The 19,589-nt window shown below is 38.9% G+C and overlaps 2 non-coding genes and 1 pseudogene across 2 annotated transcripts; 1 reads left to right on the forward strand and 2 right to left on the reverse strand.

The window, feature by feature from the left end:
- The first annotated feature begins 5,485 nt into the window (after positions 1 to 5,485).
- On the forward strand, positions 5,486 to 5,593 carry LOC130984140 (small nucleolar RNA R71). Its single transcript, XR_009088092.1, has one exon. It is a non-coding gene; the product is annotated as a small nucleolar RNA R71 (small nucleolar RNA).
- Positions 5,594 to 11,498: 5,905 nt separating this feature from the next.
- Positions 11,499 to 12,151, reverse strand: LOC130980862 (probable serine/threonine-protein kinase PBL28; annotated as a pseudogene).
- Positions 12,152 to 18,612: 6,461 nt separating this feature from the next.
- On the reverse strand, positions 18,613 to 18,720 carry LOC130983427 (small nucleolar RNA R71). The gene has a single exon (XR_009087419.1). It is a non-coding gene; the product is annotated as a small nucleolar RNA R71 (small nucleolar RNA).
- Between the last annotated feature and the right edge of the window lie 869 nt (positions 18,721 to 19,589).

Here is a 19,589-nt window from a genome sequence, read left to right on the forward strand (position 1 = left end):
GCTGAGTTCCTTTGCCATGGTTGTTGGTTTTGGTTGTGGTTATCTCCCCACCTAAGGTTTGGGTGGTTCTTCCAAAATGGATTGTAGGTGTCACCATACACTTCATTTGATCCAGAGTTTTGGTTGTGCATATAGTGAACTTGTTCTTGTTGCTGTTCTTTTTGGTTCTCTTTATTCTGCCCCCAAGGAGTTGATGGTTGGCTTGTGGCACTCACTGATGCAACCTGAAGGCTATCAATTCTCTTGGCCATTTGCTCAAATTGTTGCTGAATCTGCTGCTGCATCACTTTGTGTTGAGCCAAAATTGTATCCACTCCTTCCAATTCTAACACTCCCTTCCTCTGTGATGGTTGGCGTTGCCTTTGGTGATCAAAGAAATATTGGTTGTTGGCCACCATATCAATGAGGTTCTGAGCTTCCTCTGTAGTTTTCATCAATGACAATGATCCTCCAGCTGAGTGCTCAAGTGCCTCTTGAGCCTTCAGAGTAAGTCCTTCATAGAAGTTCTGCAGCTTGTCCCACTCAGTGAACATCTCTGGTAGACATTTCCTCAGCAAAGCCTTATATCTTTCCCATGCCTCATATAGATTTTCAGCATCCATTTGAGTGAATGTTTGCACCTCAGTCTTCAATCTTATGATCCTTTTTTGAGGGGGGTAAAACTTGGCAAGAAACTTGCTCACCAAGTCATCCCAAGTGTTGATGCTCTCCTTTGGAAATGTTTCTAGCCATTGAGTGGCTTTGTCCCTGAGAGAGAATGGGAACAACAGCAGCTTCTATATGTCAGGGTGCACTCCATTACTTTTAACTGTGTCACAGATCCTCAAGAAAGTGGATAGATGTTGATTCGGGTCCTCCAATGGCCCTCCTCTAAAAGAGCAGTTGTTTTGGACCAATGTGATGAGTTGTAGCTTTAGTTCAAAGTTGTTTGCATTGACATTAGGGGTAAGAATGCTACTCCCACAATGTCTAGCATTTGCAAATGTGTAGGAAGCCAGTACTCTCCTTTGTTGTCGGTTATTGTTGGCCCCTCCTTCTAGTTGATTGAGATTTGATGGATCTCCTTCCATCTCTTGGAATTCCTCCTCAGATTCTTCCTCTCCAATAATGTTCTTCCCTATTTCAGCTCTTCTTAATCTTCGAAGAGTTCTTTAGTCAATTTCAGAGAGAATAGGAGAAGATCTTCCTGTACCTGACATACAAACACACAACAAGAAACACACAGAACCAGAAAACCAGTGAAACTTCAATCTATTGCTAGAATGAAGTTTTGGTTAGCTTAGGCAAATAGTCAAACAGTTAATATGTTAATTAAGAACAAAAGAAAAAAATGCTTAATCTAGATCTCCACTTCACTTAATCATTGTCAATCTATTTCAATCCCCGGCAACGGCGCCAAAAACTTGATGTGTGGAAAACGATCGAACACAAAACTCACCGGCAAGTGTACCGGGTCGCATCAAGTAATAAAACTCACGTGAGTGAGGTCGATCCCACAGGGATTGAAGGATTGAGCAATTTTAGTTTAGTGGTTGATTTAGTCAAGCGAATCAAGTATTGGTTAAGTGATTTTGTATCCAACAGTAAGTAAATAGCAGAAAATGTAAAGGGAGAGGGATGAATTACAGAAATTAAAGAGAACTGAAAGTAAAGGTGCTGAATCTTAAAGAACAAGAAATCAAATGACTGAAACTTAAAGCGCAAGAAATGTAAATTGCAGTAACTTAAAGTGCAAGAAATATAAATTGCTTAAATGGAAAAAGGGATTTGAGGACTGGGAATTCAGAATTTAAGCAAGGGAAATTAACTTGCAGCAATTATCAATGCAAGAGATGAATTGAAATTATCTAGATCTCAAACAGAAATGGAAATTTGATTGCAGCAGTGGTTCAACAGAAGAACCAAAAGGATAAAATCAGATCTCAGGACTCCAGAGACTAGATAGCAAAGTCTAGATCTCAATTGCCTTCCCAGATCCAAGTTCACAAAGCAATTAACAAGAAATTAAAGATTGCAGCAGTAAGGAAAAGAAATTTAGCTCAGCAGCAGTAAGAAAATGAAATTTAGCTCAATTATGCAGTAGGAAAATCCAAGAGATCTTAAATGAAGATTGAGACAGAAATTCCTCAATTCTTCACACCCAAGACTCAAACAAGAAAAGTAAAAAGTGCTCAAGCAAGAACAAGGAAGAAGAGAGATCAATTCTCCTTCCCAATTCTCTAAGATCTCAATTCCAAGCTCTCAAAGAAAATGAAGTCCAAAGATGTAAAAATTCAAAAATCAAAAGAAAGGTCCTAATTACATCAAACTATCTCCTATTTATACACTTTCTATTCTTGGATTTTGGAATTTGGATGGGCTTTTAATTTGGTGAAGAAATGAATTAAATTGGATTTTTAATCCAATTTTCAGCCCATGAAAAAGTTGGCTCCAGGAGGCTGCTATGCTCTTGTGGAGGGCAGAGCAGGGAAATTGTGCATGAGGCCTTGTTGCGTGCATGCTTAGCGTGGGATAGGCGTTCAAGATGCTGCGCGTGATGCTCCTGGCCGTGCGTGCTTGTGTGCTGCCCGTGCCAAGAAATGCTGCTCTGCTCTCCTTGTGGGCAACGCAGCAAGGCAACCAAGGGTGAGGTCCCAGGTTCGAAACCTGGTGGAAGCACACACTGCCCCTTTTTCCTTGGTTTTCTTGGCACCAAAGTAGCGCTAGTCCTTTGCTTCTTTATGGTGCTGTGTTCGATCCTTGGAGGTTGAAAACAAGCCAATTTTGGCTTGTTTTCCTTGTATTTGGGTGCTACTTCCTTCCCCTCTTGTCCTTGGGTTCGAAACCCATGGGTAACACTAGGAGAGCAATTTCCGTTGAATTTTTCTTGGATGAAGCCCGATATTGCTCTTGAGGAGGGCAGGGCAGAATTTTCGCTTCCATTGGTCCTTGGCATAGAATTGTGCTCTGCTCTTATTGTGGGCAGGGTAGTGATATTTTGGAGGCTTGGTTCATCATGATGCTCTCTTGGAGAGCAGTGTGCTCTTGTGGAGAGCAGTGTTTGCTTCCTCCTTCTATGTTGCACCACATTCTCCTCCCATGGCCACACTTCTTAAGCCACGTTTTTCTTCTTTTCTTCTTTTCTTCACCTACAAGAAATCAAAGCAACAATTCAAAGTATCTCCATACTCATAAGGTTTATAATTCATTAAAAATCAATTAATTTTAGCTCAAACCTCATGATTTAGCATCAATTTAATGGTGGTTGTTTGATTTAAAGAAGTCATGCATTTTCATTCTAAATTACTTACTTAGGATGCAAGAAAGTGTATAAAGACTAGTGAAACAAGTGAAATTAGTTTGAAAAATGGGTATATGATGACTTGTCATCAAATTCATCCCTGCACCAAGTGGCGAGCAAAAATGCTCCTTCTGCCAATCCTGGCGTTAAACCCCGGGCTGGTGCCCATTTCTGGCGTTTAACGCCAGCTTCTTGCCCATTCCTGGTGTTAAACGCCAGTCTGGTGCCCCTTTCTGGCGTTAAACGCCCAGAATGGTGCCAGACTAGGCGTTAAACGCCCATTTGCTGTCTTCACTGGCGTTTAAATGCCAGCAAGTTTTCCTCCAAGGTGTGCTGTTTTTTTTTTCTATTTTTCATTCTGTTTTTGCTTTTTCAATTGATTTTGTGACTTCACATGATCATCAACCTACAGAAAACATAAAATAACAAAGGGAAATAGATAAATATAACATTGGGTTTTCTCCCAACAAGCGCTTCTTTAATGTCAGTAGCTTGACAGTGGGCTCTCATTGAGCCTCACAGATACTCAGAACAATGTTGGATCCTCCCAACATCAAACTTAGAGTTTGAATGTGGGGATTCAATACCAAACTTAGAAGTTGGTTGTGGCCTCCCAACACCAAACTTAGAGTTTGACTGTGGGGGCTCTGTTTGACTCTGTTTTGAGAGAAGCTCTTCATGCTTCCTCTCCATGGTAATAGAGGGATATCCTTGAGCCTTAAACACAAAGGATTCTTCATTCACTTGAATGATCAATTCTCCTCTGTCAACATCAATCACAGCCTTTGCTGTGGCTAGGAAGAGTCTGCCAAGGATGATGGATTCATCTATGCACTTCCCAGTCTCTAGGACTATAAAATCAGCAGGGATGTAATGGTCTTCAACCTTTACCAGAACATCCTCTACAAGTCCATAATCTTATTTTCTTGAATTGTCTGCCATCTCTAGTGAGATCCTTGCAGCTTGCACCTCAAAGATCCCTAGCTTCTCCATTACAGAGAGAGGCATGAGGTTTATGCTTGACCCTAGGTCACACAAAGCCTTCTCAAAGGTAATGGTGCCAATGGTACAAGGTATTGAGAACTTCCTAGGGTCCTGTCTCTTTTGAGGTAATCTCTGCCTAGTCAAGTCATCCAGTTCTTTGGTGAGCAAAGGGGGTTCATCCTCCCAAATCTCATTACCAAATAACCTGTCATTTAGCTTCATGATTGCTCCAAGGTACTTGGCAACTTGCTCTTCAGTGACGTCTTCGTCCTCTTCAGAGGAAGAATACTCATCAGAGCTCATGAATGGCAGAAGTAAATCCAATGGAATCTCTATGGTCTCAGTGTGAGCCTCAGATTCCCATGGTTCCTCATTGGGGAACTCATTGGAGGCCAGTGGACGTCGATTGAGGTCTTCCTCAGTGGCGCTCACTGCCTCTTTCTCCTCTCCAAATTCGGCCATGTTGATGGCCTTACACTCTCCTTTTGGATTCTCTTCTGTATTGCTTGGAAGAGTACTAGGAGGGAGTTCAGTAACTTTCTTACTCAGCTGACCCACTTGTGCCTCCAAGTTTCTAATGGAGAACCTTGTTTTAGTCATGAAACTTTGAGTGGTTTTGATTAGATCAGAGACCATGGTTGCTAAGTCAGAGTGGCTCTGCTTAGAATTCTCTGTCTGTTACTGAGAAGATGATGGAAAGGGCTTGCCATTGCTAAACCTGTTTCTTCCACCATTATTGTTGCTGAAACCTTGTTGAGGTCTCTGTTGATCCTTCCATGAGAGATTTGGATAATTTCTCCATGAAGGATTATAGGTGTTTCCATAGGGTTCTCCCATATAATTCACCTCTTCCATTGAAGGGTTCTCATGATCATAAGCTTCTTCTTCAGATGAAGCGTCCTTAGTACTGCCTGGTGCAGCTTGCATTCCAGACAGAATTTGAGAAATCATATTGACTTGCTGAGTCAATATTTTTTTCTAAGCCAATATGGCATTCCGAGTATCAATCTCAAGAACTCATTTCTTCTGATTCGTCCCATTGTTCACAGGATTCCTTTCAGAAGTGTACATGAATTGGTTATTTGCAACCATTTCAATGAGTTCTTGAGCTTCTGCAGGCGTCTTCTTCAGATGAAGAGATCCTCCAGCAGAGCTGTCCAATGACATCTTGGACAGTTCAGACAGACCATCATAGAAGATACCTATGATGCTCCACTCAGAAAGCATGTCAGAGGGACACTTTCTGATCAATTGTTTGTATCTTTCCCAAGCTTCATAGAGGGATTCACCTTCCTTCTGTTTGAAGGTTTGGACTTCCACTCTAAGCTTACTCAATTTTTGAGGTGGAAAGAACTTTGCCAAGAAGGCATTGACTAGCTTTTCCCAAGAGTTCAGGCTTTCTTTAGGTTGTGAGTCCAACCATATCCTAGCTCTGTCTCTTACAGCAAAAGGGAATAGCATAAGTCTGTAGACCTCAGGGTCAATCCCATTGGTCTTGACAGTGTCACAGATTTGCAAGAATTCAGCTAAAAACTGATGAGGATCTTCCAATGGAAGTCCATGGAACTTGCAATTCTGTTGCATTAGAGAAACTAATTGAGGCTTAAGCTCAAAGTTGTTTGCTCCAATGGCAGGGATAGAGATGCTTCTCCCATAGAAGTCGGGAGTAGGTGCAGTAAAGTCACCAAGCACCTTCCTTGCATTGTTGGCATTATTGTTGTTTTCGGCTGCCATGTCTTCTTTTTGTTTGAAGATTTCTGTTAGGTCCTCCACAGAGAGTCGTGCTTTAGCTTCTCTTAGCTTTCGCTTCAAGGTCCTTTCAGGTTCAGGGTCAGCCTCAACAAGAATGCTTTTGTCTTTGCTCCTGCTCATATGAAAGAGAAGAGAACAAGAAAATATGGAATCCTCTATGTCACAGTATAGAGATTTCTTGAGGTGTCAGAGGAAAAGAAGAATAGAAGGAAGAGGTAGAAGAATTCGAAATTATCAAGAAAGATAGAGTTCAAATTGTGCATTAAGGAGGAGTGTTAGTCCATAAATAGAAGGATGTGAGAATAGGGGAAGAAATTTTTGAAAATAAATTAAAAGATTTTAAAAAAAATTTGAAAAATTGAAGAATGATTTTCGAAATTAAAGTTGGAAAAGAAATAAAGTGATTTTTGAAAAAGATTTTTGAAAGTAGAAATCAAAAAGATATGATTGAAAACTATTTTGAAAAAAATGTGATAAAAAGATATGATTGAAAAGATATAGTTATAAAAAGATATGATTGAGAAGATATGATTGAAAAACAATTTAAAAAGATTTGATTTTTAAAATTAATGACTTGGCTAGCAAGAAATTTAGAAGATTCAGACATTAAACCTTTCTCAACAGAAAAGGCAACATACTTGAAATGTTGAATCAAATCATTAATTATTAGCAAGTATTTTTGAAAAATGGAAAGAAATTGATTTTGAAAATATATGATTGAAAAGATATGGTTTGAAAAAGATTTGATTTTGAAAAATTATGAAAACTTGAAAAAAATTTTAATTAAAAACAAAATCTTCCCTCTTGTGCCATCCTGGCGTTAAACGCCCAGAATGGTATACATTCTGGCGTTTAACGCCCAAAACTCACCCCTTTTGGGCGTTAAACGCCCAGCCAGGCATCCTGGCTAGCGTTTAAACGCCAGTTTTCCTTCCTCACTGGGCATTTTGAACGCCTAGCTTTTTCTGTGTAATTCCTCTGCTGAATGTTCTGAATCTTCAATTCTCTGTATTATTGACTTGAAAAGACACAAATTAAATTTTTTTTTGGATTTTTAATAATGAGGAATAATCAAAATGAAACTAAGATCAAATAAACAATGCATGCAAGACACCAAACTTAGAAATTTGTATACTATTGACACTAACAAAATGAGAATGCATATGAGAAACAACAAAACACTCAAGATAAGAGAATTTAAAGATCAGAACAAGGAAATCATCAAGAGCAACTTGAAGATCAATTAAGACACATGAATGAATTCGAAAAAAAATGCAAGAAGAATAGAAACATGCAATTGACACCAAACTTAAAATGAGACACTAGACTCAACAAGAAACAAAAATATTTTTGGTTTTAAGATTTTATAACTTTTTTGGATTTTTTTGAAAATTGAGTGAAAAAGAAAATAAGGATATCAAAATTCTTAATGAGAATTCCAGGAATCATGCAATGTTAGTCTAAAGCTTTAGTCTAAAGAAATTAGACATGGCTAGCCAAGCTTCAGCAGGACATTACTTTCAAGAGCTAAATTGATGAGAATCAATCAGCTTTGGTGATGATAAGAACATCTCCTTGAAACACTAGAATTCATTCTTAAGAACTCTGAAGAAAAATACCTAATCTAAGCAACAAGATGAACCGTCAGTTGTCCAAACTCAAACAATCCCCAGCAACGGCGCCAAAAACTTGGTGCACGAAATTGTGATCAACATGGTACGCTCAATTACAATCTCAACTCTTTATCACAACTTCGCACAACTAACCAGCAAGTGCACTGGGTCATCCAAGTAATAAACCTTACGCGAGTAAGGGTCGATCCCACGGAGATTGTTGGTATGAAGTAAGCTATGGTCATCTTGTAAATCTCAGTCAGGTAGATTCAAATGGTTATGAAGGATTTATGAATAAAGCATAAAATAAAGATAGAGATACTTATGTAATTCATTGGTGAGAATTTTAGATAAGCGAATGGAGATGCTTCGTCCCTTCCGTCTCTTTGCTTTCCTACTGTCTTCATCCAATCTTTCTTACTCATTTCCATGGCAAGCTGTATGTTGGGCATCACCGTTGTCAATGGCTACAGTCCCGTCCTCTCAGTGAAAATGTTCAACGCACTCTATCACAGCACGGCTAATCATCTGTCAGTTCTCAATCAGGTTGGAATAGAATCCAGTGATTCTTTTGCGTCTGTCACTAACGCCCAGCTTTCAGGAGTTTGAAGCTCGTCATAGTCATTCAATCTTTGAATCCTACTCAGAATACCACAGACAAGGTTTAGACCTTCCAGATTCTCTTGAATGCCGCCATCAATTCTAGCTTATACCACAAAGATTCTGATTAAGGAATCCAAGAGATATCCACTCAATCTAAGGTAGAACGGATGTGGTTGTCAGGCACACGTTCATAGGTGAGAATGATGATGAGTGTCACGGATCATCACCTTCATCAAGTTGAGGAACAAGTGATATCTTGGAACAAGAATAAGCTGAATTGAATAGAAGAACAATAGTAATTGCATTAATACTCAAGGTACAGCAGAGCTCCACACCTTAATCTATGGTGTGTAGAAACTCCACCGTTGAAAATAGATAAGAACAAGTTCTAGGCATGGCTGAATGGCCAGCCTCCCAAAGAGGGTTCAATCATAAAAACATTATCCAAAGACGTCCAAATATGATCAAAAGATCTAAAGTGATCCAAAGATGAAAATGCAATAGTAAAAGGTCCTATTTGTAGAGAACTAGTAGTTTAGGGTTTACAAAGATGAGTAAATGACATAAAAATCCACTTCTGGGCCCACTTGGTGTGTGCTTGGGCTGAGCATTGAAGCTTTCATGTGTAGAGACTTTTCTTGGAGTTAAACGCCAGCTTTTGTGCCAGTTTGGGCGTTTAACTCCCATTCTTGTGCCAGTTCCGGCGTTAAACGCCAGAATTCTTGAGCTGACTTGGAACGCCTGTTTGGGCCATCAAATCTTGGGAAAAGTATGGACTATTATCATTGCTGGAAAGCCCAAGATGTCTACTTTCTAACGCAATTGAGAGCGCACCAATTGGGCTTCTGTATCTCCAAAATATTCACTTCGAGTGCAGGGAGGTCAGAATCCAACAGCATCTGAAGTCATTTTCAGCCTCTGAATAAGATTTTTGCTCAGGTCCCTCAATTTCAGCCAGAAAATACCTGAAATCATAGAAAAATACACAAATTCATAGTAAAGTCCAGAAAAGTGAATTTTAACTAAAAACTAATAAAAATATAATAAAAACTAACTAAAATATACTAAAAACATACTAAAAACAATGCCAAAAAGCGTATAAATTATCCGCTCATCACTCACCTATGAACACATGATTGACACCCACTTCCGTTCTACCTCAGAACGAACGAATGTCTCTTGGATTCCTTAATCAGAATCTTCGTGGTATAAGCTAGAATTATTGGCGGCCATTATTGAGAATCCGGAAAGTCTAAACCTTGTCTGTGTTATTTCGAGTAGGATTCAGGGATTAAATGACTGTGACGAGCTTCAAACTCGCGATTGTTGGGCGTGGTGACAGACGTAAAAGAATCAATGGATTCTATTCCGACATGATCGAGAACTGACAGATGATTAGTCGTGCTGTGATAGAGCATTTGGACAATTTTCACTGAGAGGATGGGATGTAGCCATTGACAACGGTGATGCCCTACAAACAGCTTGCCATGGAAAGTAGTATGAAGGATTGAAGGAAGGTAGTAGGAAAGCAGAGATTCAACAGGGACAAAGCATCTCCATACACTTATCTGAAATTCCCACCGATGATTTACATAAGTATCTCTATCTTTATTTTATGTTTTATTTATTATTATTTTCGAAAACCTTTATAACCATTTGAATCCGCCTAACTGAGATTTACAAGATGACCATAGCTTGCTTCATACCAACAATCTCCGTGGGATCGACCCTTACTCACGTAAGGTATTACTTGGACGACCCAGTGCACTTGCTGGTTAGTTGTGCGGAGTTGTGACAAAGTGTGATTCACGTTTGAGAGCGCTACCAAGTTTTTGGCGCCATTGTTGATGATCACAATTTCGTGCACCACAAGGCCCACCAAGAACTAAGCAAACTGAAATGGAAAACATGTCCCTACAAGGTCATATAAAGAACAAGAGAACAATCAGTCAGAAAGTTAAATGTTAGGGAAAAAACCAAAGCTCCCCTCCACGTCGTCCAAAGCCATAATAACCTCCTATTGAGTGTCAAAACAGCCAAATTTAAAATGACCATGTTACACAAGCTGCTTTGGGATGTGTGTATAACAATATGTTCTTAACGACATAAATCATATACCTATGATTACCTATGATAAGCACATCCAGATCAGCGCCAGCTTGAATGTACTCAGGCTTCAATTTTAGCCACTTTCCACTTTGATCACTAGGCTCCCATTTAGAACCGAGGTCTTTAACAACTATTCCCTCATCTCTAAACAAAAGGATTAGAACAAAAATTCTTTAGAAGAGGTATAAAGAGTTTCTTCCTTTTCCACTTTTAATAAATATAAATATATTATATATACTAAAAATAAAATCACTGAAATAAAACAATCATCCAAATTTAATATAATAAACTCTGACACAATCCTCAATTCTTTATCTCAACTTTATATTGGATGAATACAGTGCATGGGAGATATACAGAAATACAGACAGATAAACACTGACATGGAACATTAAAAATTAAAATATATGTAAATAAAGAAATGGAAGATATGTTTATCTATTATCCTTCCTAAAATGTAAATTCAGCAAGTGAAGACATATAAATGGCTTATAGCACACCCATCCATATAAAAGCGTATTAGGATTGCAACATATACAATGCACAAGAACACTATATATTGTATAAGAATTGAACATTTATATTAGAAATATAGGAGCATGAATGATTGAACTTTACACGAACCAACTCTTTCTTAACCCAAAAAATATCAGGTTGAAGAACATAAATTGCTCTCTATATAACAAATGCTAGAAAGCATAGAAAGCATGTAAAAGTTGCTTGTAGCTTAACACTTTCATTTGAGGATATTTTCATTATGATCTTTCTTGATCTATTTAGCATTCAAAAGGAATTACAAGACATAAACAAAGAAAATTCCAAGTACAGCAATGAAGTTTGGTTTGCTGAGTTTGGGCTTTTGAGGATATAAGCAAAGACCCCAAAATAAATAAGAAGAATTCCTACTCTCTTAAGTCCATTTATGGCTACATCATGAAAAATCGTTTTTGGCTTTTCTTCTATATTGAAAGATTAGCATCTTAAGGCAAACATATACAAACAGAAATTGTCAAATGTTTCAAAAGTTCAGAACCTTCTTATATGGCTCAATCATACTGATTTTGAAAAACCGAAATTACTGTCTGCATTCTCACATCAAAGCACATGGAAAAAAAATTAAATTCAAATAAAATCCAAACAACAAAATTAAAATTAACCTAGAGACTTTGTAGAGTGAGTTTTCCAGTCTGTTAGTTGTAACAACAAATTAGTTAAACAATCTTGGAAAACTGGATTCAAAAAAGAGATATGTTTTAAACTTATACCGATGTATACTCAGGATCAAAATAGCCAAAAGTACCAAACACTCTAGCAGTTACATGTGTCTCTTGTCCTTCTGGCATCAGTTTAGCTAGCCCGAAATCAGATATCAGTTAAATGTGAGTTTTAACTAATTACACAAATTTTCCTAAGAAAAGACATGACATATAGAATGTACTTTTGCTTCAAAATTGGAGGTTAGAAGAACATTAGTGGATTTGAAATCTCTGTGAACAATAGAGATCCCAACACAAGAGCTTGAATGCAGATAAGCAAGTCATTTTGCAGCTCCTAATGCCACTTTCAGCCTTAGAGGCCAATCCATTTTTCTTTCCCCAATTCCTAAAATACCAATTAGGCACTGGTTAACAAACAATATTGTGTGTGATTCTTAGTTACATGGCAGACTAATAATACCATTCAGATGATGTTGCAGATTCCCATTTTGCATATACTCATATACTAAGAATCTGTTCTTTCCATCAGCACAGTAGCCAATCAAGGAAACAAGATTTGGGTGGTCTAGTCTACTCAATATGTCCACTTCCATGTCCTGATTTTATATCTGTACACCATAACTAACATAAAAATAAAAACAATAATCAATCAGATAAATAACAGATTAAATCTTGTTTGCCTACAGAAAAACACAGCTTAATTCTTTAGATTTTAGATTAAACCTATTCTTTTCACTAATTTTTTCTTAAGATACTAAACTAATTGAAAACCAAAAATTAGAACTCAAAACCCCCCAAAAATTCATAGAACCAATTGAAAATTGATACATACCTTCTCTATCTCAATTAGCCACTATCAAAACCATACACACCTTCGAACTGAAAAGTGAGAGCGAGTTACAGAATGAGCGAGAAAGAGAGGATACAGAACAGAGAATGCTTACCTAGTGACAAAGGATACGACCATGGTGACGAGCGGCGACGGAGAAGAAGAGATGAGCGGCGATGCAACGGCTTGGAGATGGTGCAGCAGCTCAGTGGCAAGCTCCTGTCTACGATAGCGTGGCGACAAAGCACAACGACGGCGAGAAATCCCTTCGAGATCCTCGACGGTGGTACATCAGCCTGGCCATGGCAGAACGGCGATGGCAACAAGCCCTAGCAGCGGCGGTGGAGCTTCAGCGGCGACAGAGCACCCCTTTTTTCTCTCCTCCATTGCATTTTCCCTCTTCCTCGAGCTCTCTCTCTCTCTCTCTCACTGGCATTCGACGATGACGATGGATGGCAGAGCCCTAGCCAGTTAGCCGCCGTCGTTCTCTCCTTCCTTCCCTCTCCTCTATTCTTCTTCCCGTTCTCCCCCTTAGCTTTCTGATTTCTTCGTGTGTGTGTTGAGTGAGGATGAGGGTGTGTGTTGTGTGAGTGAGGGAATGAGGATGATCGAGGGCAAACAAAATTTCAGTAAGTGTTTATTTGGTATTTTTATATTAGGAGACACTTCTAAAGCTCACCCAAAACCTAACAAATGGGTTACTTTTTAGAAGCGCTTCCTTTGGTCTAAAAAATGTATCTATAGTTTTTCAGATTTGGCTACGCTTTATAAGTGATATTTAAAATATCTAAGTAGACGCTTTTGAAGTGATGCCTGAATAGTATTTCCTTTTCTCTTATAAAAGGGCACCATGCGAAAAAGCGTAGCCTATTCCTAGAATAGGCTAGGAATAGGCTACGCTTTTCAAATGTAGCTTAAAAAAAGTGTGGCTGAATGGGTGTTTTTCTTGTAGTGAGTACATAAGTTGTATTAGGAATGTATTTTCAGGGTTGAGAGGCATGGAATACATTATGCAAGTTCAAGAGACACGGCTGTAAGAACACTTGATATACTACTGGTTCAATTTGTTCTAACACCTCAGACAGTCCAACGTTCCTCGAAGTAAAATCCTTTAGGTCGATCGCTCATCTGTTACCAGTCACCGAAGTAGTCTCCAAGAATACACAACTTTCTCTTTTAAACTCTCTAAGATCGCTCCATTGGTCTGCATAACTTTTATGTCGGCTTGCGCAGTTAGAACCTTAACTCAATTTTCGCTTAATCTTTCCTTATTGTTTTTGGCTATCAGTTCAGAACCTAATACACTTGATTCCCTTGTTCAACATGCTTCAACATTCTTAGTAGCTCTTTATACTCTTATTGCGCTTCCGGAACTCTCAGCCTTATAACTCCTTGAAATTTGCAATCGATTTAGTCTAATACCTCTAGCTGCTGCCTCAACACCGAGCTTTAGACTATAATCTTACTTAACGGTTCCTTCTCCTTAATCGTTGGTGCACGAAATTGTGATCACACTTTTCATAACTCCACACAACTAACCAGTAAGTGCACTGGGTCGTCCAAGTAATACCTTACGTGAGTAAGGGTCGATCCCACGGAGATTGTCGGCTTGAAGCAAGCTATGGTCATCTTGTAAATATCAGTCAGGCGGATTCAAATGGTTATGAGATTTTGATAATTAATAGATAAATAAAACATAAAATAAAATAGAGATGCTTATGTAATTCATTGGTGGGAATTTCAGATAAGCGTTTGGAGATGCTTTGTTGCTTTTGAACCTCTGCTTCCCTATTGCTTAGATCCAATCATGCGCACTCCCTTCCATGGCAAGCTGTAAGTTGGTGGATCACCATTGTCAATGGCTACCATTCGTTCTCTCAGTGAAAATGGTCCGGCTACGGTTCTCACCACAACGCTAATCATCTTTCGGTTCACACTTGTGTCGGAATAAGATCCATTGATCTTTTTGTGCACTGTCACTGTGCCCAACAGTCGCGAGTTTGAAGCTCATCACAGTCATCCCCTCCCAGATCCTACTCGGAATACCACAGACAAGGTTTAGACTTTCCGGATCTCAGGAATGATGCCAATTATTTCTAGCCTATACCACGAAGGTTCTAATCTCACTGATTTGAATGCTCTGTTGTCTGGAGATGCTAGTCAAACGCATGGATCAGAGACCCAAGAGAATATACTCCAGCTGGCATCCAATGACTACATTGAACATCATGTAGACCACTTGTGGTTGTCAGACACACGGATCTTGGCTAAGCGAGTACTGAAGATAGTGGGTGATTGTCACGGGTTACCCCTTCAGTCTGACTTAACTGAATTAAGTACAAGAGTATATCTTGGAGAAGAAGTAGGCGTGAATTGAAGGAAAAACAATAGTACTTGCATTAATTCATGAGGAACAGCAGAGCTCCTCACCTTAATCTATGAGGTGTAGAAACTCCACCGTTGAAAATACATAAGAACAAAAGGGTCTAGTGATGAGCGGATAATTTGTACGCTTTTTGGCATTGTTTTTAGTATGTTTTTAGTATATTTGGTTGAGTTTTTAGTATATTTTTATTAGTTTTTAGTTAAAATTCACTTTTCTGGACTTTACTACGAGTTTGTGTGTTTTTCTGTGATTTCAGGTATTTTCTGGCTGAAATTGAGGGACCTGAGCAAAAATCTGATCCAGAGACTGAAAAGGACTGCAAATGCTGTTGGATTCTGACCTCCCTGCACTCAAAGTGGATTTTCTGGAGCTACAGAAGCCCAATTGGCGCGCTCTCAACGGCGTTGGAAAGTATACATCCTGGGCTTTTCAGCAATATATGATAGTCTATACTTTGCCCGAGATTTGATGGCCCAAACTGGCGTTCAAAGTCACCCTCAAAAATTCCAGCGTTAAACGCCGGAACTGGCACCTAAATGGGAGTTAAACGCCCAAACTGGCATAAAAGCTGGCGTTTAACTCCAAGAAGAGTCTCTACACGAAATTGCTTCATTGCTCAGCCCAAGCACACACCAAGTGGGCCCGGAAGTGGATTTTTATGTCATTTACTCATCTCTGTACACCCTAGGCTACTAGTTTCTTATAAATAGGACCTCTTACTATTGTATTTTCATCTTTGGATTATTTTTAGATCCTTTGATCATCTTTGGACATCTAGTTCTTAGATCATTGGGAGGCTAGCCATTCGGCCATGCCTAGACCTTGTTCTTATGTATTTTCAACGGTGGAGTTTCTACACACCATAGATTAAGGTGTGGAGCTCTGCTGTACCTCGAGTATTAATGCAATTACTATTGTTCTTCTATTCAATTCCGCTTGTTCTTTGTCCAAGATATCACTTGTTCTTCAACTTGATGAATGTGATGATCCGTGACACTCATCATCATTCTCACCTATGAACAAGGTGACTGACAACCACTTTTGTTCTACAAGCAATCAAGGCTCTAGTGAATATCTCTTGGATTTCTGATACACAATGCATGGTTGATCGCCTGACAACCGAGTGCTCGCCTGACAAACGAGCCAGCCATTCCGTGAGATCAGAGTCTTCGTGGTATAGGCAAGAACTGATGGCGGCATTCAAGAGAATCCGGAAGGTCTAACCTTGTCTGTGGTATTCTGAGTAGGATTCAATGATTGAATGACTGTGACGTGCTTCAAACTCCTAGCAGGCGGGGCATTAGTGACAGACGCAAAAGAATCACTGGATTCTATTCCGGCCTGACCGAGAACCGACAGCTGATTAGCCATATGCTGTGACAGAGCATAGGAACATTTTCACTGAGAGGATGGGAGGTAGCCACTGACAACGGTGAAACCCTACATAAGCTTGCCATGGAAAGGAGTAAGAAGGATTGGATGAAGACAGTAGGAAAGCAGAGAGACGGAAGGGAAGGCATCTTCATACGCTTATCTGAAGTTCCTACCAATGAATTACATAAGTACCTCTATCTTTATCTTTATGCTTTATTCGTATATCACTATACCCATTTGAGTCTGCCTGACTAAGATTTACAAGGTGACCATAGCTTGCTTCATACCAACAATCTCCGTGGGATCGACCCTTACTCACGTAAGGTATTACTTGGACGACCCAGTGCACTTGCTGGTTAGTTGTGCGAAGTTGTAGTGATCATAATTTCGCGCACCAAGTTTTTGGCGCCGTTGCCGGGGATTGTTTTGTGTATGGACAACTGACGGTTCATCTTATTGCTTAGATTAGGTATTTTTCTTCAGAGTTCTTAAGAATGAATTCTAGTGTTTCAAGGTGATGTTCCTATCATCACCAAAGCTGATTGATTCTCATCAATTTAGCTCTTGAATGCAATGTCCTGCTGAAGCTTGGCTAGCCATGTCTAATTTCTTTAGACTAAAGCTTTAGACTAACATTGCATGATTCCTGGAATTCTCATTAAGAATTTTGATACCTTTATTTTCTTTTCCATATAATTTTCGAAAAAAAAAGCACAAAAAAATTACAAAATCATAAAAACCAAAAATATTTTATGTTTCTTGTTTGAGTCTAGTGTCTCATCTTAAGTTTGGTGTCAATTGCATGCATTCATTCATGTGTCTTAAGGATCTTCAAGTAATTCTTGATTATTTCTTACTCTGATCTTTGAATTCTCTGGACTTGAGTGTTTTGTGTGTCTCATATGCATTCTCATTAGTGTCAGTAGTATACAAACTGCTAAGTTTGGTGTCTTGCATGCATTGTTATTTGATTTTAGTTGCATTTTGATTATAAAAAAATCCAAAAATATTTTTTAATTTGTGTCTTTTCAAGTCAATAATACAGAGAATTGAAGATTCAGAACATGCAGCAGAGGAATTACACAGAAAAAGCTGGGCGTTCAAAACGCCCAGTGAAGAAGGACAGACTGGCGTTTAAACACCAGCCAGGGTACCTGGTTGGGCGTTTAATGCCCAAAAGGGTATAGTTTTGGGCGTTAAACGCCAGAATGTGCACCATTCTGGGCGTTTAACGCCAGGATGGCACAAGGGGGAGGATTTTGTTTTCAAATCAATTTTTTTTCAAGTTTTCAAAGTTTTTCAAAATCAAATCTTTTTCAAATCATATCTTTTCAATCAAATGTTTTCAAAATCAATTTCTTTCCTTTTTCAAAGATACTTGCTATCAATTAATGATTTGATTCAACATTTCAAGTATGTTGCCTTTTCTGTTGAGAAAGGTTTAATGTTTGAATCATATCTTTTCTTGTTAGGCAAGTCATTAATTTTTAAAATCAAATCTTTTTAAAATTGTTCTCAAATCATATCTTCTCAATCACATATTTTTTAAAATCAATCATATCTTCTTAACCTCATCTTTTTCAAAATAGTTTTTCAATCAAATCTTTTTGACTTCTAATTTCAAAATCTTTTTCAAAAATCACTTGATTTCTTTCCCACTCTTATTTTCGAAAATTAATTAGTGTTTTTCAAAATGTTTTCAAAATCTTTTACTTAATTTTCGAAAATTACTTCCCTTCTTCTCACATCCTTCTATTTATGGACTAACACTATTCCTTAATGCAAAAATTCGAACTCCTTCTTCTTTGATAAGTTCGAATTTTCTACTTCTGTCTTCTACTTTTCTTTTCCTCTGACACCTCAAGGAATCTCTATACTGTGACATAGAGGATTCCACATTTTCTTGTTCTCTTCTCTTTCATATGAGCAGGAGCAGAGACAAAGGCATTCTTGTTGAAGTTGACCCTGAACCTGAAAGGACCTTGAAGCGAAAGCTAAGAGAAGCTAAGGCACAATTCTCTATAGAGGACCTAACAGAAATCTTCAAAGAAGAAGAAGACATGGCAGCCGAAAACAACAACAATGCAAACAATGCAAGGAAGGTGCTGGGTGACTTTACTGCACCTACTCCCGACTTCTATGGGAGAAGCATCTCTATCCCTGCCATTGGAGCAAACAACTTTGAGCTTAAGCCTCAATTAGTTTCTCTAATGCAACAGAATTGCAAGTTTCATGGACTTCCATTGGAAGATCCTCATCAGTTTTTAGCTGAATTCTTGCAAATCTATGACACTGTCAAGACTAATGGGGTAGACCCTGAGGTCTACAGACTTATGCTATTCCCTTTTGCTGTAAGAGACAGAGCTAGGACATGGTTGGATTCACAACCTAAAGAAAGCCTGGACTCATGGGAAAAGCTAGTCAATGCCTTCTTGGCAAAGTTCTTTCCACCTCAAAAATTGAGTAAGCTTAGAGTGGAAGTCCAAACCTTCAGACAAAAGGATGGAGAATCCCTCTATGAAGCTTGGGAAAGATACAAACAATTGATCAGAAAATGTCCTTCTGACATGCTTTCTGAATGGAGCATCATAGGTATTTCTATGATGGTCTCTCTGAACTATCCAAGATGTCTTTGGATAGCTCTGCTGGAGGATCTCTTCATTTGAAGAAGACGCCTACAGAAGCTCAAGAGCTAATTGAAATGGTTGCAAATAACCAATTCATGTACACTTCTGAAAGGAATCCTGTGAACAATGGGACCAATCAGAAGAAAGGAGTTCTTGAGATTGATACTCTGAATGCCATTTTGGCTCAGAACAAGATATTGACTCAACAAGTCAATTTGATTTCTCGAAGTCTGTCTGGAATGCAAAGTGCACCAAGCAGTACTAAGGATGCTTCATCTAAAGAAGAAGCCTATGATCCTGAGAACCCTTCAATGGAAGAGGTGAATTACCTAGGAGAACCCTATGGAAACACCTATAATTCTTCATGGAGAAATCACCCAAATTTCTCATGAAAGAATCAAGAAAGACCTCAACAAGGTTTTAACAACAATAATGGTGGAAGAAACAGGTTTAGCAATGGCAAGCCTTTTCCATCATCTTCTCAGCAACAGACAGAGAATTCTAAGCAGAACCCCTCTGACTTAGCAACTATGGTCTCTGATCTAATCAAAACCACTCAAAGTTTCATGACTGAAACAAGGTCCTCCATTAGGAATTTGGAGGCACAAGTGGGACAGCTGAGCAAGAAAGTTACTGAACTCCCTCCTAGTACTCTCCCAAGCAACACAGAAGAAAATCCAAAAGGAGAGTGCAAGGCCATCAACATGGCCGAATTTGGAGAGGAAGGAGAGGAAGTGAACGCCACTGAGGAAGACCTCAGTGGGCGTGCACTGACCTCCATTGAGTTCCCCAATGAGGAACCATGGGAATCTAAG

The sequence above is a fragment of the Arachis stenosperma genome, chromosome 5, assembly GCF_014773155.1.
Source record: "Arachis stenosperma cultivar V10309 chromosome 5, arast.V10309.gnm1.PFL2, whole genome shotgun sequence".
NCBI lineage: Eukaryota > Viridiplantae > Streptophyta > Magnoliopsida > Fabales > Fabaceae > Arachis > Arachis stenosperma.